The 25,114-nt window shown below is 36.5% G+C and overlaps 1 pseudogene; it reads right to left on the bottom strand.

Moving 5' to 3' along the window:
* Positions 1-9,450: 9,450 nt before the first annotated feature.
* Positions 9,451-24,995, bottom strand: LOC143649210 (vomeronasal type-2 receptor 116-like; annotated as a pseudogene).
* Positions 24,996-25,114: the final 119 nt, after the last annotated feature.

Raw genomic sequence — 25,114 nt, 5'->3', positions numbered from 1 at the left:
TGAGGAATCGCCAAACTGCCTTCCACAGTGGTTTCACCATTTGACATTCCCACCAACAGCGAATAAGTGTGCCTCTTTCTCCGCATCCTCTCCAGCACTTGTCATTTTTTGTTTTGTTGATAATGGCCATTCTGGTGGGTGTGAGATGATATCTCATTGTGGTTTTGATTTGCATTTCTCTAATGGCCAGGGATATTGAGCATCTCTTCATGTGCCTTTTGGCCATTTGTATTTCCTCTTCTGAGAGGTGTCTGTTCAAGTCCTTTTCCCATTGTGTAATTGGGTTGGCTGTCTTTTTGTTGTTGAGTTGAACAATCTCTTTATAAATACTGGATACTAGAACTTTTTCTGATATCCCGTTTCCAAATATTGTCTCCCATTGTGTAGGCTGTCTTTTTACTTTCTTGATGAAGTTCTTTGATGCACAAAAGTGTTTAATTTTGAGGAGCTCCCATTTATTTATTTCTTTCTTCAGTGCTCTTGCTTTTGGTTTAAGGTCCATGAAACCACCTCCAATTGTAAGTTTCATAAGATGTCTCCCTACATTTTCCTCTAACTGTTTTATGGTCTTAGACCTAATGTTTAGATCTTTGATCCATTTTGAGTTAACTTTTGTATAGGGTGTGAGATACAGTTCCTCTTTCATTTTTTTGAATATGGATATACAGTTCTCTAGGTATCATTTATTGAAGAGACTGTTCTGTCCCAGGTAAATTGGCTTGACTGCCTTATCAAAGATCAAATGTCCATAGATGAGAGGGTCTATATCTGAGCATGCTATTCGATTTCATTGGTCGATATATCTATCTTTATGTGAATACCGTGCTGCTTTGACCACTGTGGCTTCATAATATGCCTTAAAGTCCGGCAGCTTGAGACCTTCAGCTTCGTTTTATTTCCTCAAGATGTTTTTAGAAATTCGGGGCACCTTACCCTTCCAGATAAATTTGCTTATTGGTTTTTCTATTTCTGAAAAATAAGTTGTTGGGATTTTGGTTGGTATTGCATTGAATCTGTAAATCAATTTAGGTAGAAGTGACATCTTAACTATATTTAGTCTTCCAATCCATGAACACGGTATGCCCTTCCATCTATTTAGGTCTTCTGTGATTCCTTTTAACAGTTTTTTTGTAGTTTTCTTTGTATAGGTCTTTTGTCTCTTTAGTTAAATTTATTCCTAAGTACTTTATTCTTTTAGTTGCAATTGTAAATGGAATGCGTTTCTTGATTTACCCCTCAGCTTCTTCATTGCTAGTGCATAGAAACACTACAGATTTTTGGATGTTGATCTTGTAACCTGCTACTTTGCTGTACTCATTTATTATCTCTAGTAGTTTTGTTGTGGATTTTTCTGGGTTTTCGACGTATATATCTTATCGTCTGAAAACAGTGATAGTTTTACTTCTTCCTTTCCAAATTTAATGCCTTTTATTTCTTTTTCTTGTCTAATTTCTCTGGCTAGAACCTCCAACATGATGTTGAATAATAGTGGTGATAATGGACATCCTTGTCTTGTTCCTGATCTTAGGGGGAAAGTTTTCAATTTTTCCCCATTGAGGATGATATTACCTGTGGGTTTTTCATATATTCCGCTATCATTTTAAGGAAGATCCCTTGTATTCCTATCCTTTGAAGTGTTTTCAACAGGAAAGGATGTTGAACCTTGTCAAATGCCTTCTCTGCATCAATTGAGATGATCATGTGATTTTCCTGCTTTGATTTGTTGATATGGTGTATTACATTAATTGATTTTCTTATGTTGAACCATCCTTGCATACCTGGGATGAATCCTACTTGGTCATGATGTATAACTCTTTTAATGTGTTGCTGGATTCGATTTGCTAGACTTTTGTTGAGGATTTTTGCATCTATATTCATTAGAGAGATTGGTCTGTAGTTTTCTTTTTTTGTAATATCTTTGCCTGGTTTTGGTATGAGGGTGATGTTGGCTTCATAAAATGAATTAGGTAGCTTTCCCTCCACTTCGAATTTTTTGAAGAGTTTGAGCAGAGTTGGTACTAATTCTTTCTGAAATGTTTGGTAGAATTCACATGTGAAGCCATCTGGTCCTGGACTTTTCTTTTTGGGAAGCTTTTGAATGACTGATTCAATTTCTTTACTTGTGATTGGTTTGTTGAGGTCATCTATTTCTTCTTGAGTCAAAGTTGGTTGTTCATTCCTTTCTAGGAACTTGTCCATTTCATCTACATTGCTGTATTTATTAGCATAAAGTTGTTCATGGTATCCTGTTATTACCTCCTTTATTTCTTTGAGGTCAGTGGTTATGTATCCTCTTCCATTTCTGATCTTATTTATTTGCATCTGCTCTCTTCTTCTTTTTTTCAATCTTGCTAAGGGCCCATCAATCCTATTGATTTTCTCATAGAACCAACTTCTGGTCTTATTGATTTTCTTTACTGTTTTCATGTTCTCAATTTCATTTATTTCTGCTCTAATCTTTGTTATTTCTTTCCTTTTGCTTCCTTTGGGATTAGTTTGCTGTTCTTTCTCCAGTTCTTCCAAGTGGACAATTAATTCCTGAATTTTTGCCTTTTCTTCTTTTCTGATATAGGCATTTAGGGCAATAAATTTCCCTCTTAGCACTGACTTTGCTGTGTCCCATAGGTTTTGATATGTTGTGTTTTCATTTTCATTCGCCTCGAGGTATTTACTAATTTCTCTTGTAATTTCTTCCTTGACCCACTGGTTGTTTAAGAGTGTGTTGTTGAACCTCCACGTATTTCTTAATTTTCTGGCACTCTGCCTATTATTGATTTCCAACTTCATTCCTTTATGATCCGAGAAAGTGTTGCATATGATTTCAATCGTTTTAAATTTGTTGAGACTTGCTTTGTGACCCAGCATATGGTCTATCTTTGAGAATGATCCATGAGCACTTGAGAAAAAGTTGTATCCTACTGTTGTAGGGTGTAATGTCCTATAAATGTCTGTTAAGTCTAGCTCATTTATGGTAATATTCAAAATCTCTGTTTCTTTGTTGATCCTCTGTCTAGATATTCTTTCCATTGATTAGAGTGGCGAATTGAAGTCTCCAACTATTATGATAGATGTGTCTATTTCACTTTTCAGTGATTGCAGTGTATTCCTCACGTATTTTGGGGCATTTTGATTCGGTGCATAAATATTTATGATTGTTATGTCTTCCTGTTTAATTGTTCCTTTTATTAATAGATAGTGTCCTTCTTTGTCTCTTTTAACTGTTTTAAATTTGAAGTCTAATTTGTTGGATATTAGTATAGCTACTCCTGCTCTTCTCTTGTTGTTATTTACATGAAATATCATTTTCCCAAACTTTCACTTTCAACCTATGTTTATCTTTGTGTCTAAGATGTGTTTCCTGTAGACAGTATATAGAAGGATCCTGTTTTTTAATCCATTCTGCCAGTCTATGTCTTTTGATTGGGGAATTCAGTCCATTAACATTTAGTGTTATTAATTTTGGGTAATACTTTCCTCTACCATTTTGCCTTTTGTATTATATATATCATATCTGATTTTCCTTCTTTCTACAGTCTTCTCCATACCTCTCTCTTCTGTCTTTTCGTATCTGACTCTAGTGCTCCCTTTAGTATTTCTTGCAGAGCTGGTCTCTTGGTCACAAATTCTCTCAGTGACTTTTTGTCTGACAATGTTTTAATTTCTCCCTCATTTTTTGAAGGACAATTTTGCTGGATATAGAAGTCTTGTTTGGCAGTTTTTCTCTTTTAGTAATTTAAATATATCATCCCACTGTCTTCTAGCTTCCATGGTTTCTGCTGAGAAATCTACACATAGCCTTATTGGGTTTCCCTTGTATGTGATGAATTGTTTTTCTCTTGCTGCTTTCAAGATCCTCTCTTTCTCTTTGACCTCTGACATTCTAACTAGTAAGTGTCTTGGAGAATGCCTATTTGGGTCTATTCTCTTGGGGTGTGCTGCACTTCTTGGATCTGTAATTTTAGGTCTTTCATAAGAGTTGGGAAATTTTCAGTGATGATTTCTTCCAATAGTTTTTCTCCTCCTTTTCCTTTCTCTTCTCCTTCTGGGACACCCAAAACACGTATATTTGTGTGCTTCATATTATCATTCAATTCCCTGAGCCCCTACTCAAAATTTTCCATTCTTTTCCCTATAGTTTATGTTTCTTTTTGAATTTCAGATGTTCCATCCTCCAGTTCACTAATTCTATCCTCTGTCTCTTTAAATCTACCATTGTAGGTTTCCATCGTTTTTTCATCTCTTCTACTGTGTTTTTCAATTTCATAAGTTCTGTGATTTGTTTTTTCAGACTTTCCATTTCTTCTTTTTGTTGATCCCATGCCTTCTTCATGTCCTCCCTCAATTTATTGATTTGGTTTTTGAAGAGGTTTTCCATTTCTGTTCGTATATTCAGAATTAGTTGTCTCAGCTCCTGTATCTCATTTGAGCTATTGGTTTGTTCCTTTGACTGGGCCATATCTTCAATTTTCCTGGTGTGATTTGTTATTTTTTGCTGGCGTCTGGGCATTTAATTAGATTTCCCTGAGTGTGAGACTCAGCAGGTTGAAAGACTTTCCTGTGAAGTCTCTGTGCTCTGTTTTTCTTATCCTGCCCAGTATGTGGTGCTTGTCTGTCTGCAGGTCCCACCAGCAAAAGATGTTGTGGCTCCTTTAACTTTGGAAGACTCTCACTGCTGGATATATGTTGGAGACAGAGGAAAGTTTGTAAGTTGGTTTTAATGACTTCAAATTGTGAAGTCCTGGGATCTGAATTCCTTGAGAGAGGGATTCCACCTGAGTTGAATTTCACCCCTCCCACGGGGAAGGTTCAGGTGGTTGAGAACCCTAAAAGCAGCCTGTTTCTGCATTCGGGGCCGTTGTAACCTATATAATCCCTGCACTGAGCCCAGAGGCAATGAAGCCTCCATAGAAACAGCCACAGAAGGCTCTGTTTCACCCCCTTTCCTCTTTTTCAGTTAGAACAATCGGTGACTTCTGCCTTGATCAGTTTCGCATGAGCTGAGGGCCTATTTTTAGTAGTCAGAAGTTGTTCCTTAATGCCACTTTTTGTGTTAGGTTGGGCTCAGTCTCTACTACTGTTGGAGACTCTTTCCTTTCCCTCTGGGATGTCGCCTGTGGGGGAGGGTCGCCAGCCACCGTGCCTTGGGTCACCACTGTTCCGATGCTCCCAGCTGGCCCAGGAAGCTGTGTGTGTGGAAGGGGCTGTGGTCGCCGGCCACCGCAGCTTGGGGGACCACTGTTCTGAGGCTACCAGCCGGCCCGGGAAGCTGTGCATGGGGGAGGTTCATCAGCCACCATGGCTTGGGGAACCACTGATCCAAAGCTCCCAGCTGGCCCAGTAAGCTGCCTGAGGGAGTGCCACCATGGCTTGGGGAACCGCTGATCCAAGGTTCCCAACCAGCCCAGGAAGCCGTGTGTGTGAAAGGGGCTCTGGTCGCCATGGGTTGGGGAACCCGATCCAAAGCTCCAGTTGGCCTGGGAAGGAGGGAGGGAGGGGCTCTGGCTGCCAGCCACCGCGGCCCGGGGAAGCGTGTGCCTCTCGTGGACCTCACTGAAGCAGAGTCTCTTAGCCAGTCCAGCCATTCCAGAATGGGGTACACTGTGTGTCTGGTCTCTGTCATGGCTCCAGGAGCTGTTTTGTACTGTTTATAGTTCTTTAGTAGTTGTTCTGGAGGAGGAACTAAGACCCGCACACCTTACTAAGCCGCCATCTTCTCCGGAAGTCCCACATCTATATTTATAGATGGAAATATCCTCAACAAATACATGTACATCGAATCAAGCAGTACATTAAAAAAAATAGGCGGGCCACGGTGGCTCAGCGGGCAAGAGTGCTTGCCTGCCATGCCGGAGGACCCCGGTTCGATTCCCGGCCCCAGCCCATGTAAAAAAACAAACAAACAAACAAAATATAATAAAAATAAGAAAATGTTTAAAGATGTTTCCCTTTCTTCCTCCTTTCCTTCCTTCTATCCTTCCTTCCTTCTCTGTCTTTCTTTAAAAAAAAAAAAAATACACCTAGATCAAGTGGGATTAATTCCAGGTATGCAAGGCTGGTTCAACAGAAGAAAATCAATTAATGCAATATACCATATCAATATGTCAATGTGGAAAAACCACAGGAGCATCTCAATTGATGCAGAAAATGCATTTGATGAAAGCACTTCAAAGGATAGGAATAGAAGGGGACTACCTCAGCATGCTTAAGGGAATACGTGAAAAACCCAAAGCTAACATCATCCTCATTGGGAAATGACTGAAAACATTCCATCTAAGATCAGAAAGAAGACAAGGAAGGCCATAGTCACCATTGTTGTCCACCATTGTGCTGGAAGTTCTAGCCAGAGAAATTAGACAAGAGAAAGAAATAAAAGGCATCCAAATTGGAAAAAAGAAGTAAAACTCAGTGTTTACAGATGATCTGATACAATATGTTGAAAATCCTGAAAAATCTACAGCAAAGCCACTAGAGCTAATCAATAAGTATGACTAAGTGGACAAGGTCAATACTCAAAAGAAGAAAGAGAAATGAGACAAAGTGAAGTGTTAATGGCAGAGATTTCTAACAGAGTAGAGCAGTTGTTCAGGAGGTTATTCTTATGCATTATATAGATATTACTTTTTAGGTGATGGTATTGAAGTGGCTAAAAAGAAGTACCTGAAAGTGTTTGGACTGTGCTTCAGTATCTTTGAGCCTTAGAGATCATTGTATATTTGTACAGCTTTTACAGTGTGACTGTGTGATTGTGAAAACCTTGTTTCTGATGTTCCTTTTATCCAAGGAATGGACAGATAAGTAAAAAAAATAAGTAATAGGGGGTGGTAAAGGTTAAAAAATTGAGTAGATTGAAATACTAGTGGCCAATGAGTGTGAGGGGTAAGGAGAATGTCTTTTTTTCCTTTTTATTTCTTTTTCTGGGAGGATGTAAATGTTCTTAAGATGTTCATAGTGATGAATACCCAATATGTAATGATATGTGAGCCATTGATTGTACAGTATGGATGGATTTTATGTGTGTGAAGATTTCCCCATAAAAATATTTTAAAAAGAGAATAATAGAAGATAAATAATAATTTCTTATATAACTTGAAAATCTACTTTGGAAATGTGGTAAAGAACAGATTCCCCTTCACAGTATCAATTATCCCTAAAATTACTTAGGAATAAATATGACAAGAAAATGTATTGTCCTTATATGCATGCATGCATGTATATATATATATATATATATATATATATATATATATATATATATATATATATATAGTGCTAATAAAAGATGGTGAGCAGGGAATGAGTGGAAAATATAGCAATCCCTGAAAGGGAAAACTCGCTACTGAAAATTTATCAGTTCTCCCTCAAATTAATCTATAAATTCAACATATTTCTAACCCAAATTCAAGAGTATTTATTATAGCATTTGAAAAGTCAATTCTAAAGGCCAAATGTGAGAAAATCAGCAAAAGCAGCCTTAAACCTCAATACCAGGCTTCATTTCAGGCCTGAAATTTTCTCTGTACATTTCTGGTGGAGACTGGATATAGAGGGGCAAACATAAAAAAAAAATCCAGCGTGGTGGTTAATACATTTTAATTCTCTTCCTCACTCCTCTTTGTTGCATAATGCGGTGTCATAAATAGGAAAAACATTAGGCACTCTTGAGCCTTTTTAAAAGAGCCTCTATTCAGAGAGAAGCCATCATTCTACATAGCACTTTATTAGTTAAGCAGGGCACATGGTATTATACTGAGGTATAAGAGATTAAGTGACTTTTCAAAGACCATAGAGGGTCCAGGGCTATAACTCAGATCTATGAGATTTCTGAGAAATCCCAGAGATAAGGATGTTTAAAAAGGTTAGGAGAAAATGAACTTTTTGTGTAGACTAATGCATCTAAACATCATCATCGTTCAAGTATTTCCACTGGGGAGAATTGAATCACTAAAAGAAAATTTGGCTTTATTGACAATATAGTATATCATTATTTATGTATTTACAACAAAACAGCATAATACAATTATCCCTTCCACATTGCAGGGGGCTTTGGGCATCCATCACTACCTCACCACGATCTGGAAAATTTGTGTAGAAATCTTTTGACCCTCCTTTCACACCAGTTTTCTTCAGCGTTTCAGGAAACTCCTTACCTGCCTCTTCATCAGAAAGGCTCCCTCTCCTGTTACTTTTACATTGCATAAACTTTTTTTAAATTTCACACTAGCCTTTTGCTGGACTGAAAATCTATAAATGCCTTTCACCTTCATTTTTTCCCTAATAAATTACGTAAGGACTGAACCTTTTCTTGTTTGATGCCAAAGTGTAACCAGGATGACTTTATTATAAAAATCCTGCACCCCAAAATGTTGCAATTTCTATGTGAGAGGTATACAGATCACAGTGGTTTATGCAAATGCTTTTCAGATTCTGCTGTAGCTGACACAGTGACTTCACAGATTTCCTTTTCTTTTTCCTTGTATGCGTTAAGGCAAGCTCACTGACGTAATAATGGCACCAACTGCAGCAGCTATTTTGTGGCTTCCACAAACTCCCCCCAAATTCCCAGTTAATGTCTTATGCTCAACCACAACATATGGAAACGGCAATGGGGAAAGTTGTGATGTGGAAGGAATAACTGTACATGGCTAATAAACAGAAAGAGAAAATCAGTACCAAACAATGGAGCATAACACAAATATTTTGATCATAAACGTTATTCTAGTTGCTGTGACTGAGCATCAACCACACAATTCTCATTATCAAGAAAGATATTATTTTCTTAGAAAAATGGCAGACATTCTTAGAAATCAACTCAAATAAATTTCTTAGAGTGGAACCTTCCTTTTAAGTAAGACCCTGAGTGGCAAAATGAACAGAGCTTTTTATAACAGTTCTATAATTAATAAAAAGAAATGTTTATTCATCACTATTTCCTGAAACCAGGGCATGGCATTAAATAAACTATATTTCAGAAGGTTCTTCTGAGAAAAGTAAAGCTAACGGTCCATGCACAAAGCTTCCTGTTGTTGGAATATGGTCAGAGGTGGACTTCAGAGAACCTAGAGAGGACAGGGCAAAGTATTCTTCTTCTAGACGATCTTCACTAAATAACATTTCTGTCAGGTACACATTTCAATGGCACAGATATCATGCGGTTTTACTCTCTCTTAAGGTGTAAAATGGTGCAATAATGAGGATGGAAATAGTTTGTCAGCTATCAAACAAAACATACCATTAAGTTCAGCATATTAAAACAGGCTTCTATTGTTGAAGAGAGAAAAAAGTAATGAAATAATAAATATTAAGGGACCTATCCAAAGAGGTATATGTAGGTATATTTAGAAACAGAGGTTATATTTAAAATATGACAATGGAAATCTGTGGTTTCTATTCATTGTAGGAAACATGAATTAAAACTTAAGAAGGCTTACTGCCCCCAGAATATGCTTTACATCATAATGCATGCTGAGTGTTCCTCTCTGTCCTTAACAAAATAATATAGCATTTTGGGGCAAAGATACAGCCCAGCAATCCAGCACTGGAGGCCAAGATGGATAAGATCTCCATGGCCACCATGACCTTTCCCTTGGTGCTGTGGTAGATGGGGAGGAAAGTGACCCAAAGATTCAGAACATCAGCATGCTGAAGGTCAAGAACTTGGCTTCATTGAAAGTGTTTGGCAGGTTCCTGGTCATGAAAGTTACGGTGAAGTTCCCCAGGACCAAACATTCCAGATATCACAGGACACAGTAGAAGGCAGTGACTGAGCCCTTGTTGCACTTGATGATGTATACCCAGGCTCAGAGTGTGCATCTATGTCAAGAATGGGGGAGAAGTTCCCAGACAGATTCCACACAGAATCATCTGGATCAGGGAGCAGATGGGAATAACCGAGTTAGGTGCCCCTGACACCAACCACTGCCTCATCCTTCTCCTTGTTACAGTGACCTTGAATGCCAGAACCATGGTGATGGTTTGGGCCAAGACAGTGGACATGGCCACGGTGAACGCCATTCCAAATGAGATTTGTCAGAGGATGCTGGTGGCTGTGTTCGGATGACCGATGAAGAGGATGGAGCAGAGGAAGCACAGGAGCAGGGAGATGAGCAGGACATAGCTGAGAGCCCTGTTGTTGGCCTTGACTATGGGAGTGTCTCGGTGCTTCAAAAAGACCCCAAGAACAATAGCTGTGAGCAAAGAGGAGCAAAGAGCTGTGCAGACCAGGGTCATCCCCAGAGAGTCTTCATAAGCCAGGAAGGTCAGAGCTTTTTGGAGGCAGCTAGTTCTCTCCCTGTTTGCATACTGATGATCTGGACACCACACACTGGTCTGTATCTGGCGAGAAATGCAAAGTGTCATCAGCCCAATAATTTTCTCTTATTCACAGGACCCCAAACGAATCACACTGGACAATTTTTGCCAAATTCTGTCCAGCTCTTATGGATTTTCGTGTTTCACCAAGTTTGGTTTTCATCACCTAAATATTCTCTTAAACCTCTGGTCTTCCTTTAGACTTTCAATTTCATAACAGTTGCATTTATCCTTCACTGTTGAGCTTTATTTCTTTCCCTTTTAAATACATATTGGCATATACTATTTACTCATAAAAAAGGCACAAGTCATAAGTGTATTTGATTAATGAATTTTGAGGATGTGAACACCTGTAACACCACACCAGCCCAAGGAATAAAACATATTCAGCCCCTTAGAAGCCCCTTTCCTTACCCTTTATCCCTTACCATTTTCCCTGGCACATCTCCAAAGAAAATACCTCCTTTATTTCTGACCCTATAAATTAAAATGATAAATTCTGCTCATGTACTTTTACAAAATAATATGTTTCTTAGAATCATCAATACCACTGTATATAACTATAGTTCAATCACTTTTTGGGGGGGTGCATGATCTGGGAATCGAACTCAAGTCTTCCATATGGAAGGCAGGCATTCTAATCATTGAACCACCCATACAGTTCAATCACTTTTTAAATACATGTTTTTTGTTACTTTCCTTTTGCAAACATATCATATCCAGCAAACACACATTTCCCATTTCGTCTATGCCCAACTTCTTAGTAATATCTACTTTTATGTCTCTTGGGTTTGTTTTTTCTAGACGTCTCTTATAAATGGCTCTATAAAATAAATATCTGTTCTTTTGCATCTTAATTATTTTAATGAGTATAATGTTTACAAAGTTCTTCCATGTAGCAGCATATCTCAGAAATTCATTTTATTTGTGATCAAATAATATTTCATTGTGTATATGCACCATATTTTGTTTATCCAATCATTGTTGATGGACATGGGCATTTTCCACCTGTTGGCTACTGGGACTAATACTGCAATAATCATCGTGCATGATTACCTATTTGAGAACCTATTTTCATTGTGTTTTGGTATATGCCTAGAAGTGGAATTGCCAGGTCATATGGTAGTTCTACATTTAATTTTTTAAGCAACTGCCATACTGGTTTCCACAGTGGTTACACAACTTTACATTCCTACCAATGGTGCATTAGAATTTCAATTTCTCTGTGTCCTTTCCAACACCTGTCAGTTTACATTTTGAAAATGTGGTGATCTTTGTGCTTGTGAAGTGGTATAATCCATACACTTATACTCCTGGATAGAATTCAGTTATATTAACACATCACATTTTATTGACCCATTTTGCTACTGATGAATGTTTGGATTGTTTATGGGGTTTGGTTATTACTAATAATGCTGCCATGTACATCTTTATATGTCTGATATGAATATGATACTGTATTCCTCAGTCATAAAATATACAAGTACCCACCTTTGCATGCAATACCATACATTTTGCAAATGGTTACATCAGTTTTTATTCCAACAAAATGTATTGGATTTCTAGTTGTTCCAAATTCTCTCTTGACACTTGAGACAATATCTGTTTAGTTGTAGCTATTGTGGGGGATATTTTAAGGTATTTCACTAAGATTTTTTTTTGCAATTTCCTTGAGTCTAATTAATTTGAGCAGTATCTCAAATTTGCATTGCACATTTAGAGATGCTTTTGTTAAAGAGCCTGTTCACAAGGCATGCCCTTTTATCTAAAGGAGTTTCTTCATATCTTGTTTTGTGGGGCTTCTCTACATATTCCACATATGATTTCTTATTGGCCCCATCTATTTTTTCTTTACATTTCTTTGTGTGTGTGTGTGTTTGTTTGACCCTATCTATTTTTTAAATTTTGTTTATTTACTATTTATGATACATAACCACATACAAACACATTCTTATTATATGATCATTCCATTCTTATTATATAATAAATGACTCACACTATCATCACATAGTTGTACATTCATCATACAGTCATTTCTTACAACATCTGCATGAATTCAGAAAAAGCAACAAAAAGAAAACAGAAAAAAATTCATACATACCATACCCCTTAGCCCTACCCTTCACTGATCACCAACATTTCAATCTATGAAATTTATTTTGACATTTGTTTCCCCTATTATTTATTTATTTTTAATCCATATGTTTACTTGTCCATTGATAAGGTCGACGAAAGGAGAATCAGACACAAGGTTCTCACAACCACACAGTCATACAGTGACAGCCATATCATCATATAATTATCCTCAAGAAACATGGCCACCAGAGCACAGCTCCACATTTTCAGGCAGTTCACCCCAGCCACTCCATTACACCTTAACTGAGCAGGTGATATCTATTCAATGCATAATAATAACCTCCAGGATAACCTCTCGACTCTGTTTGGAATCTCTCAGCCATTGACACTTTATTTTGTCTCATTTTGTTCTTCCCCTTTTTGGTTGATAAGCTTTTCTCAATCCCTTGATGTTGAGTTTCAGTTCATTCTAAGATTTCTGTCCCACATTGCCAGGAAGGTCCATGCCCCTGGGAGTTATGTCCCAAGTAGAGAGAGGGAGGGTGGTGAGTTTTCTTGCTGTGTCTGGCCCTATCTATTTTTAGTATGTTATTGCAGTAGCTGCTTGTCATTTCACTAATGATCAGGAAATTGCAGTTTCATATACTTGCATTTACTTAAATTTGGCTCTAAGGGTGAGGCTATAACTGTCTGGTTTAAGAAAGTTTTGCCTTCCTAAATTGAAAGAATAACTGTCTTGTTTAAGAAAGTTTTGCCTTCCTAAGTTGAAAGAATTTTTCTCCTTTGACTTCATTTACATTTTTAAACTTTTCACATATAGATCTATAACAATTCTCCCATTGTTCAGCCCATATATGACCAATGCATTTCTGGATTTTTCACTTTGTTCCTTTCACTTATTTTGTATTCTTATGCTAAACCACATTACTGTGACTTTAAAAATCTTGAAACAGGAGAAGTGTTCCTATTTCATTCTTTATCTTCAAGTTTGCTTTAGCTATGCTTTTGTGTTCTTCATATTCTTAAGAATTTTATAAATTCCAATTCCAAAAACAGTTGTGATTGTGATACTAATTGCATTGAATCAGTAGATCAATTTAGAGAGCACCGGTATCTTGAAATGTTGCATCTTTTCATCACTGGGCATGGATTATCTTCCCATTACTTTCAGTCTTCTTAAAAATTTTATTAATGTTTCTATACTTTATGAGCAGGGTCTTTCCAAAGTTTCTTTAATTTTATTCATGTGCATTTTATGTTTTCAAGATACTGTAAAAGTCATCTTTTTAAAATTTCATTTTAGAATGCCTTATGACTGGCCTATATAAATTTATGTGTGTCTAATTTCCTTGAACTCAGACCACTGAAATCAGTTTATAAAAATCTTCATATTTTATACTTAAAACATAATATCACCTGCAAACCAAATCAGTTATATTTTATCATTTCTCGTGATGATTCCTTTCACTTCTTTTCTTATTCTGCTGGTCAAGACCCCCAGGGTAATGTCTAGTGGAAGTGGAATGTTCAGCACTTTAGTCTTATTCTTGATCTCTCTGTCCTGAAATGCTTTCACTATTGCACCATGAACTTGAATGCTTGCTCTAGTTTTCAGGAAGTATTCCTTATGGGATTATGATGGTTTCCTTCTATTCCTGATTTGATTTGATAAGAGTTGTTTTTGTTGTTCTTTGTTCTAAGATCATGAATGGGTGTTGAATTGTATTAAATGTTTTCCTACATTTATTGAGATGATTATTTCTCCTTTTCAGAAGGCTCATGTATGGAATTACTTTGCATAGCCAAACTGTGTCATGATATAGCCTCTTTATAAAGAGATGGATTGGAAATGTGGAGTTTTAAAGATATGTGAGTTTACATTCAAAAAAGAAAGTGTCCTGTAAATTCCCTTTCTTGCAATGATCTTGCCATATTTTGGTACCAATGTTATGCTCTTCTCATACAACAAATTGCGAGGTTTTCCTATTATCTGGAAGAGTAAATGAGTATTATTTTTTCCTTGAAACTTTAGCAGAATTCCCCAATGAAGCCATTGGTTGCAATAAAACTTTATGAGAATATTTTAAACTAGGGATTCAGTATCCTTGGTAGATATTAAACTTTTCAGATTTTTAAAAATTATTCTTGGGACAGTTTGCTAACTTTTACTTTTCTGGGATTTTGTGAATTTCATTCATATTTTCAAATGCATTAGCATGAAGTTATTTTTACTATCTTTTTATGATGCTAAAAAATGTCAATACAGATGACCCACTTTTGACTCCTGCTGTGATTTATCATGTAATTTTTCATAATACATTCTAGGAGTTTCCCACTTTGTCTTCTCCTAGAATTGGCTTTGACTGTGTTATCCTCTCCTTATTTGCTTTTTTAAAGTTTTCTTCTTCATTTATAACTTTCTGTCTTCTAATTTCTTTATGTTCAGTTTGCCGTTTTTTTTTTTAATTTTGTGATGAATGCTTGGAGCTTACATATAAATGTACATACTAAATAATAAAAAATTATTATGTAAAACTATACATTTTTCTCTAAAGAAGCTATAACTCCATCCCATAAGTGTTGATATGTAATATTTTCAATTTCAAAACATTTCATAACTCCACTTGTATTCTGTACTTTTAAATATGTATTGTTTAAACGTTTATTTCTTAATTTTCAAACACGTTGGAGGCAGTATTCTTCATATGAGTACACGAAACATATACTCAAACTTGCCTTATACCCAGTGTGTACATAAATCATTTTCTCAAATTGACTAAACACCAGATTATATTATCATTATCAACTTGTTTCAAAGAACAAAAATAACAGCATGTATTTTGTGAAATTAAACTACATATAACTCACAGAAAGAAAATTAGAAAATCAGCACTAAAGAGGTGAATCCAGCATTTAATATCATGAATATAAGTAATTTCAAGATGTTAACTATAGTACAGGACAATCACAAATATTGGTTTTCTGTTCCTTTTCTACATCATGTGCTAATCTCCATCCCCAATCTTCTCTGTGCTCCTGTCACTTGAACCTTTGTTTTCCAATTCCCTGAGCCTCATAATTCTGCCAAGAATTTATTCCATCCTTCAATCATCTCATCTACTACTAATTCTAATACTAATTCTACTGCCTCTGTGGAGAACTCCATGATCCCCTCCTTCTAATAGATACTGTTCCATAGTCCCTGTATGCACCTTTATTGCAGCCTTTAAGGATGAATGCAAACTGTCTCTGCTTTCTCTCCCCTACTGGGCTCTAAACTAGAGCAGAGCAGAAATTGAAACTTACTCACTGAGCATCTGCTTTATCATCATCATGTTGAACAACATAGAAATACCTTTTTACTTAAATTAATCACAACTTTTCTGAACATCTGTTCTGTGTCCACAGTGTGAGGCACAGGAAAACTGAGGATGGTTTAAATCCATGCCTTCAACGTAATCTAAATAGATGTTCAAATAAGAGAGGAAGCAGGTAATTATACTACCGTGTATTAAATTCCAAGATATGGATGAAACAGGTTACTGTGGTGTGTTTAAAAAAAGTGTTTCCTAAAAAAGATTTTGCCTGCAATGACTCAAGCTAATTCAGGGCAGAGAGTGTCATTTCAATGGAAAATATTATTGCTTATAAAAATTAAATTAGTAAATGAAGGAAGTAAGAATTTTGACTCTGCATATGTCCTCCATATCCCTTCCAATTCATTGTATCATTTGGAGACATAAAGGAGAAGTGGGGAGTTTCACTGTGGGCACACAATTACCTGTCTCATTGGAAATCTCATTCTCTGGGCAGGGGGTACAAAGAAAACAACAGGCAGGCTTTCTTTCCTGAGCAGTTTTCAGGAATCCAAGAAGACACCTGTCACTGCATGCAGACAGAGGAGTCTGAAGAAAATCAGACATGTGTTGTTAACATCTGTGACTTTAACCATCTAATAATTAGGCTATTTGGGATATTGGACCATTAACAAATTTAAATTTTAAATAAATCAAATTAATTGATGGATGTCATCTGTATGGTGTGGTTTGAAATATATAATAATTTAGAAATATGTATTTGAATAAATGTATTTTTTTCCATCCCTTGGATAGTGGGTAAAAAAAAATCTTCCAGTTGAAAGATGAGCTGTTAAATGCCTAGATTTGCTCATTTAGTGAACAGTAAGGATGTAGAAAACCCCCAAAGAAAAGATTTTGATAATTTATGTGTAATATAAAAAAAGCATGGCCTGGGTCCCCCTCACATCTGAAAATCCTGTGGCCCATGCTATCAAACCTTCAGATATAGACAATTGTTGATTACATGACACATCTGAGGCAAATTGTCCTACTTTGACTTTAAGTCCAAAACCTTCTGGAAAATTCCAGAAGTTGAGAATGTCATAACCGGCATCCAATTTTCTTGCATCATCCAAATTCACTGGGTCACAAGCAGGATTGTTAAATTGGATGTTCCTCAGAAATGGGTGCAGCTAAAAGAGAGGCATCATTATGTGAGGAAGTGTGCCCCAATATTGAGGACAGAAAACCCAAACTCAGGAACACCCCTGATTCTCTGTAAATCTCTGCTTCATGATGCAATTTGATTATTAGCATCCAATGAAGGAAAACAAATGGAAGCATATGGAGGACTAAAATATAATGATGTTTATAAAATAGCAGTCAGTTTCAATAGAAAACTGCAAAGACAAGGGGATCAAATCAATTGGTGGTTGAGGGATGCAGGAAAATCTTAGTGGAAGAATCCAAACTAATGATTCTTTTGCTATCTGAATTCTCCAATAGCATCATCTTGCAAAGCAAACTTATCAATAACTGCAGCAGTTGCAGTGGGAAGAATTAAATGAGACAATTTATTTATGGTATATACTACAGTACCCTGCTTATATAGTCAGTTAAAGAACAAGTTCTCTTCATGTTGTCCCAAAAAATTTCATGGAAGATGTCTGGATATTTCCTATTAAAAACATTCATTGGGTGTGATTTTGAGGTCCTTAACACAAAGCATTGCCCTTAATTCATAACTCATTCCGTTCCTGCCACTTGACACCTTATTTTTTATGACATTTCTATGTAGGTCTAGATTTACCTACTAGATGTTGAACAAAGTGCATAAACTTCTGTGATTTTGGAGAGTGATTCCTAACTACCTGACACAAACATACATGGAATGCCAAAAGGTATGTTTACGACACATCTTAAAATATATGTGGTATGAAATGGAAGAGACATTACCTGCCAGGTTTCAGTCACCAGTTGATCTCCATTTCCTACTGACTGTCTTTCCGCTCATTGAAGAAGCATTTCATGAGGGGTCTGAGCCACGGCATACACTGTATTGTACACATGATAACTTCCTTCTTTTATGACCTTCTCGAATTGCCAAAAAGGCAAGGACTCCAAGGAGGCATTGAGTGGACATTTCTCCAGTGTTTTACAGTCAGATTTAGAAACAAAGCAGTCAAAGCAGATGGTCCACAATTTAGTGAGGTAAAAGTCTTCTGGGTATTTGGAAGGGTTAACTGTCTGAATAAAAGTCTTGAAACCAGGTATCTCACCATGATGATGTGAAAAAATGAGCGTTCCATGGAACGAGTCAAGGAGAAACTCTCTCTCATTGGAGTAAAAATCACACTGTGAGGTTGTGACCCAGACTTTCCAGATCACTAAACATTCCAATCTGTGAAAGCTAAAACCTAGCAGTGAGTCAGAGTCCCCATAAACAACAACCACATTCACAGAAGATTCCTTGATTCACAAATGATAGTGCCAGTACTTTGAGAAATATAATCTCTCAGTGACGGGGATCATTTCCACAAAGGCTACACAGACTCCCTTCCTGTCCATCTCTCCTCTCAAGTCCCAGAGGAAATGAACACCTCTCTTGTCTTCTGAGATGGCCAGTCCCACCCAGGTCCAGCCAAAATGCAGCATCAATGAGACCATTCCAAGGGCCAGAGATGTGTCCTTGGGGGCCATCTGATAGAGAGATGAAAACTGGCCACCATCACTCAGTTCTGGATCAAAAACACCATAGGAAAGCTAAAGGGGAAACAGAAAGTGAATTGTGTAAGGGAGAGGATTGGTGAGAAACATAACCTCAGTCATTGTTAATATTAGGCAATGATGGGAAGCGATAGAAGGGAAGATTTGCATATGCTGTGTTCTCATCCTACCCTGATCCATGAGAGCTTTCTAAAACACAACTGATGATTCTGAGATTGAAGAAAATATTTTCCTCTCCCCGCTCACCTTTCTTTTTATTCCAAATAAAAGACATGGGCACATCCTGCCAAGGGTCTGTATACTGGTTGTACACTGAGAGATGCATAGGTACAAGTACTTCATTCCCCCCCTTTTTTCTGAAAGGAACTGAAAATGGCACTAAAGGAAACATGATTTAATTTCCCCTACCCTCCACCCAGGCTCACCTGTGGTACTTTGTACAGTTCGAGAAGTGTCCCAATCTGAGCAGACACTGCCCATGTTGTCCCTGTAAGGGCTGCTACAGAGTTTCTCTCTGTCCTACAGGTGTAATTAGGCATGCCTTTGTCCAGCCCTGATTGCCAAAGGATGGTACTCTCCAATGTCCTCTGTTCACTGTGTATGGCGTTATAGAGATCATATCCCAGAGAAATATTGGGTAAAAGATAGGGATTCCTGTTGATCTCTTCAATGACAAAAACCAAAGCCAGGACAAACTGGTAATTTTTCATCTGAAACCTGCACTGAGGGCACAAAGATATTTAGGCAAAAGTACCAAATCACAGTTATCTTCAAATCCAGCATAATGACCGAACTGAGAAGGAAATCACAGTTGACCAAGGCTCTATGTGGCAGCAGTTGGCTCTTTTGAGATCTTAGAATTTTAGCTAATGCAAGTAATATAATATTGGCTCTAGAAGGTCTTGAATGAACGCTACATACATAGGGGAAGAAGATGCTATGTACAAAGGAAAGTGTGATGAATGGAAAAACAGACTGACTTTCTGATGGTATTTGCAATTTATTCTTTGATTCAGAAACCACAGTGCTTATTATTTTAACACATTATTAACTGTTTTGTAGTATGCTGCTAATATGAACATGAGGTTGAAGACAGAGTAATTCCAACTGAAGGGTGTATCTCCTCAATGGTTCAGCTCCACATCATGAGCAAAATCAGATGGGGTTGGCAGAGGCATAACATCTGGAGGTCCCACCAGAAGACTGGCAATCATATAGCCTAAGCCTTTACCCCATCAAACTTTTGGACATTCGATCATGAAAAATCAATAAACTTTTCCAGTGCCTGCCCATGCAAAAGTAAAAAAAAAACAAACAGTCAACAACCCGAGGGGAACCACAGAGCCCCAGTGAATGTTGAATCATAGAAGGAAGGAATATTTAGTAGAAGCAAAAACTTGGAAAGGGAGCTGATCCTTACCTATAACTAAAGAGGATGGGGAATACGTTAAGAATCTAACTGGAAAAGCACCATAAAGTCTAAAAAGTCTATTATCTATTTCTCAGTTTAAAACTATAACAATCACATTAACGTGAAAAATCAACATCTTTAGTAGTATCTCCTCCAAATGATCCTTATTTCTTTCACCTTTCCTGTAGACCTGTGCACAGTTCCATTTTCTTTCTTAAGAAATCATCCTCCAGGCCTAAGAAAATTCCCTTCCCTTTTATTACCTGAGATCTGCAATTCCACAAGAATAAAATAGTCCCATATATTTATTTTGAATTTGCTTTTGTTTAGATTTAATTAACATTTTACTAACTGTTCCTGTTCCCTGTACCCTCTAGGAGAATGGGTACTCTTCTATAGCTGGACAAGGGGTTCCAAATATATCCAATAAATCAAACTTCTTAAACTTGTTTCACCATATACTTTATATTATATATATGCATATACATATATATTATTTGTTTGAGAAATATTGAGATTTCTCACTATGATGGTTGATTTTACATCTTCTTGTTTCTCTTTTTTGTTTTATTTATTTGAGTCTATAATATCCTCATACAATATATGGCAATTATTGTACTTTTGTGATGAGTTGGGCCTTTTATCATTATTGATTGACCACTTGATGCCTAATATGCCTTATATCCTGATCCATTTTCCTGTAATATGAAAATACTTACCCCTGATTCATTTTAGTTTGTACCTGCTTAGGATATCTATACATTCTACTGCATACTCTGGCTTTCAAGTTTTTCTTTTTTTCCAATGTAGTCTTATAAATGCATTTCACAGGTAAAAAGCATGATGCTGTCTTTATGAAAATAAATTGAATTATCTGAAGAACACAGAGAGGCAGCTGCATTTTCTTTACTGCAGATGTGTCTTGTACGCGAAAATAAAGCATCGCTATTGGAGTAATAAAGAATAAAGCTTACATGTTACTTGGGTTCTCCATTGAGTAGATGCTAAAATGTAGTTAGGAGTATGAGAAATTTACTGGTATATAAGTACTTTGAAAAATTAAGGACGTGAAAGTTGGATTAGGCAGGGAGAGCTTCTAATCACAATGTGAGATAAAAAATCTTCAGGCCCCACTCCTTATCTGCTGAATCAGAGGGTCTTGGGGGTGGGTGGTGTTTAGTCATCCAACTGTGTTCTTTTTTGTTTTGAATGGGCAGGCACCAGGAATCAAACCTGGGTTTCTGGTATGGCAGGCAAGAACTCTGCCTGCTGAGACAATGTGGCCTGCCCCATCCAACTGTGTTTTAACAAACATTTCAGGTGATTGCAATGCATGATAGTGTTTGAGAATCACTGGTTTTGGAAAAAAAGCCATAATATCGAAGAAATAAAAGTAAATGCAGAAAAAGTGGTTTTAGAAAATGTAAAATACAAGATAGTTAAATCAGAGAACAGACAAAATCGTCTGGATTGACAGCTCAGATTATGCCTAGATTGCCTGGATTTGAAGAGAGGATTAAGAAGTAAAGATTTAGTAAAATTTTCATCTAAGTCAATGAGGCAAGGCTTCAGATTCTGTGTTCTTCTTGTTTTTTTTTAACTGAAAAATACTCTAATATAGAATGCAAATAAGTTGCATATTGCCAAGCTAGTAGAGAACATTTTAACTAGAACAATTGTACAACTAGCAGACCTAGGAACAAATAAAGGAAGTGAATTACAGCAGCTAATAAAGAACACAGAGGTGTATCCACATATATCATTTTAATTATTTAAATGATTTTTTCAATATTCAGTGCTAACCTATGCACAGACAACATATGAAATCAACACTAAACATAGGTACCAAAATACCAGGGATTATCCATGAAATGCCATAAAAATATTAAAAAATAAAGTTACATTTAATATGAGACAATTAATATTTTCACATTCACTTAAGGCAAAATAAATGTTAAAGGAGAAAAAAAGTAGGATCTAAAAAGCATTAGCACCACATTGTAAAAGCAATTAACAGCATGGAATTATACACTTAAAAGTGGTTAAATAGCAAATCGCATTTGATATACATATTATTACATTAAAATAAGTAAATAAGTAAATGAAATAAAAGCACATGATCTGTAATACATATCACTTACAAAATAAAGTTTTTAGAAATATTAGGCAAAGTGGACTAAAACCATAATGACAGAATTCAATTTACCTTCTTGTACTGTACCCAAAAAATCAAAAATGAATTATTTGTAAACTCGATTTCTCATATATTCATGTAATTCACATACACACACACACATGACTGTTAACATATAAATTTCAAACTTTCTGCCTGAAAAGCAGAGAAAACATATCATTGTAAAATTGTCATTCTTGTTTACCAAATAAGTTCTACATTAGAATCAGTTACTGAATTACTGAAGCCATCAGAAAAGAGAGATTCTTTGACCAACCACTGAAATTCCCGTTCAGTGGCTTAAAATGAGCAAACAGGTTTCGAATCCAATTCATTTAGCCCAAATAATTCTTGTTACACACCAAAGTGCAGTAAACAAATGAGACAACTTAATAATATTAAATGCTTATAAATAAAAGTAAGGAAAGTTTGAAAAAACTTATAGAAGGACATTGAGAAATACTTTAAGAAGCTTGAACTAAACTGAGGGGTATCCCGTGTCCATTGAAGAAAAGGTCCGGTAGTGTAAAGACTTCAATACACTCCAAATGAACCTATTGAATCAATGCAACTGCTATCACAGTCTCTTTTGTGGCATTACAACTTATTATAAAATGAAAAAAAGAAAACCATAGCTAAGACAAATTTCTTTTTTTTTTTTTTTTTTTTTTTTTTTTTTTTTTTAAAGGAAAGACAGAGAGAAGGAAGGAAGGAAGGAAGAAAGGGAAACATTTTTAAACATTTTCTTGTATTCTGTTTCTCCGTTTATTGTTACATGGGCTGGGGCCGGGAATCGAACCGAGGTCCTCCGGCATAGCAGGCAAGCACTTTGCCCGCTGAGCCACCGCGGCCCCTAAGACAAATTTCTTGATAATTAGTGAAGTCTTGTCTATTCTACTTGTTTCAAGTTTTTTAGAGACACAGTAATGTGGTTTCAACATAATGATAAAAAATAAAAAGATAGAAATGGGAAATCCAGAAACAAAATGGTCCAATTTGGGTTCACTGAAATCAGGCATATTGCAATTATAAATGTAAAATACAAAAGAGTTTAAAGGAACCCCACAGAGAAGAATATTTCCAACTTGGGAAGTAAACATTTCTGAAACAAGACAGATATAACACCAACATTAAAAGATATTTAATAAATGTAACTACATTAAAATTTCTAGTTTTAGTTCATCAGTAAAAGGTCAAGCCAGCAAGTGGGATAAAATATTTAAAATAGATCTACCCAATAAGAAATCAAATCTATGATATATAGGGAGCTCCTTCAAAGCAACAATGAAGGCAGAAATCCCATTAGAAAAAAGGCATAACTGGGAACAAGGTCTTCATACAAAAAGTGTCTAAATGTGCAATGTGAGTCAGCACTCAGATTAATTACTTACAAGGGAAATCCAATAAAAATCTTAGTAAAACACTGAAAATGTCCCTAATAACAGCTAAAATTAACTGGAGTTACTGTGGCAAGTGCAGGAGAGAATGTGGAACAATTGTAACTCTTGGTTTTTTTTTTACATGGGCAGGCACTGGGAAATGAACCCAGTCTCCAGTCCACCCTAACTGTAACTCTTATATTGCTTGTTGGAGTGTAAATTGATGTATTCATTTGGAAAACTGTATGGTATTACCTGCAAAGGCAAATATTTGCCTATTATGTGACCCAGAAATATAACATCGTATTTGTGCCATATGTACAAACATGCTCATAGCAGCATTATTTGTAATGACCCAAACTCATAAACAATTCAAACGTCCATCACCAGTAAAATGGATAAATAAAATATGATGTGTTAACGTAATTGAAGCCTGTCCAGCAATATAAGTGAATGGATTGTTCCATTTCACACCCACAAAGATAACTATATTTAAAAAATATAAAATACCAAGTGAGAAGATGTAGAAGAATTGGAACACTAGTGTGTTGTTGGTGAGAATTTAAAATAGTGCACCCACGGTGAAAAGTAGCATGGTAGTTCCTTAAAGCATTAAATATAGAATTATCATATGACCTGGCTGTTCCATTTCTAGGCATATGCACAAAAAGAGTGAAAAGAGGTTCTCAGACAGATGATTATGCACAATGTTTATAGCAGCATTATCCCAAAAGCCAACAGGTGGAAGGAACCCAAGTACACATGGACAAATGAATGGATAAACAAAATATGGTACAGACACAAGGGGAAATGTATGCTTGCTGGACATGGTGTGTTTGTAAAAAGAAAATATAAAATATATATATATATTAAAAAGTGAATAAAAAATGAATGAACTCTAGCTATATCCTGTGACATGAATGAATCTCACAACCATAATATTGTGTAAAAGGACCCAAAGCAGAATGAATTTCCAGGATTAGGTATCAGGAAAGTAGTTTCTATGGAGAAGTGCCAGAGGCAATGATTTAAAGGGTTTGGAAATGGATTCGCGAGGGGCTGGTTATGTGCTCTGCCTTGGGCCGTGTGTTGTTACACATGTGTCAATTTCTTATAATTCATTAATCAGTACATATATGATTTATGCCCTTGTATGCTATATGCCAATAAATATATTTTTTAAAAGGAACATATGACAACTTAACAGTGAATGATAAATGCAACTGTTATTCAACTGAAAGTCTAAAATTCTAAATGAATGGCAGACGTGTGAGAAAACATTTGTGGGAAGAAAACTAAGCAGACTGAAAAATAGAGTTAAGGCCAGCTGGACAGATTTAGTTAAAATTGCCCACTGCTATTTACTTGGATCCTGTGAGTAAGGGAAAATTACTGAAATTGGGCTGATGACCCGTTGCATTTCTCACCAGATACAGACCAGTGTGTGAAGTGTCCAGATCGTCAGTAAGCAACAGGGAGAGAACTTGCTGCCTCCAAAAAGCTGTGACCTTCTTAGCTGATGAAGACCCTCTCAGGATGACTCTGGTCCGCACAGCTCTTTGCTTCTTATTGCTCACAGCTATTGTTCTTGGGGTCTTTGGGAAAAACCGAGACACTCTCATAGTCAAGGCCAACAACAGGGCTCTCAGCTATGTCCTGCTCATCTCCCTGCTCCTGTGCTTCCTCTGCTCCATCTTCTTCATTGGTCGTCCTAACACAGCCACCTGCATCCTCTGACAAA

Source organism: Tamandua tetradactyla, chromosome 11 (assembly GCF_023851605.1).
Source record: "Tamandua tetradactyla isolate mTamTet1 chromosome 11, mTamTet1.pri, whole genome shotgun sequence".
NCBI lineage: Eukaryota > Metazoa > Chordata > Mammalia > Pilosa > Myrmecophagidae > Tamandua > Tamandua tetradactyla.
The sequence above is the reverse complement of the archived record's forward strand: the minus strand, read 5'-3'. Positions and strand labels throughout refer to the sequence as shown.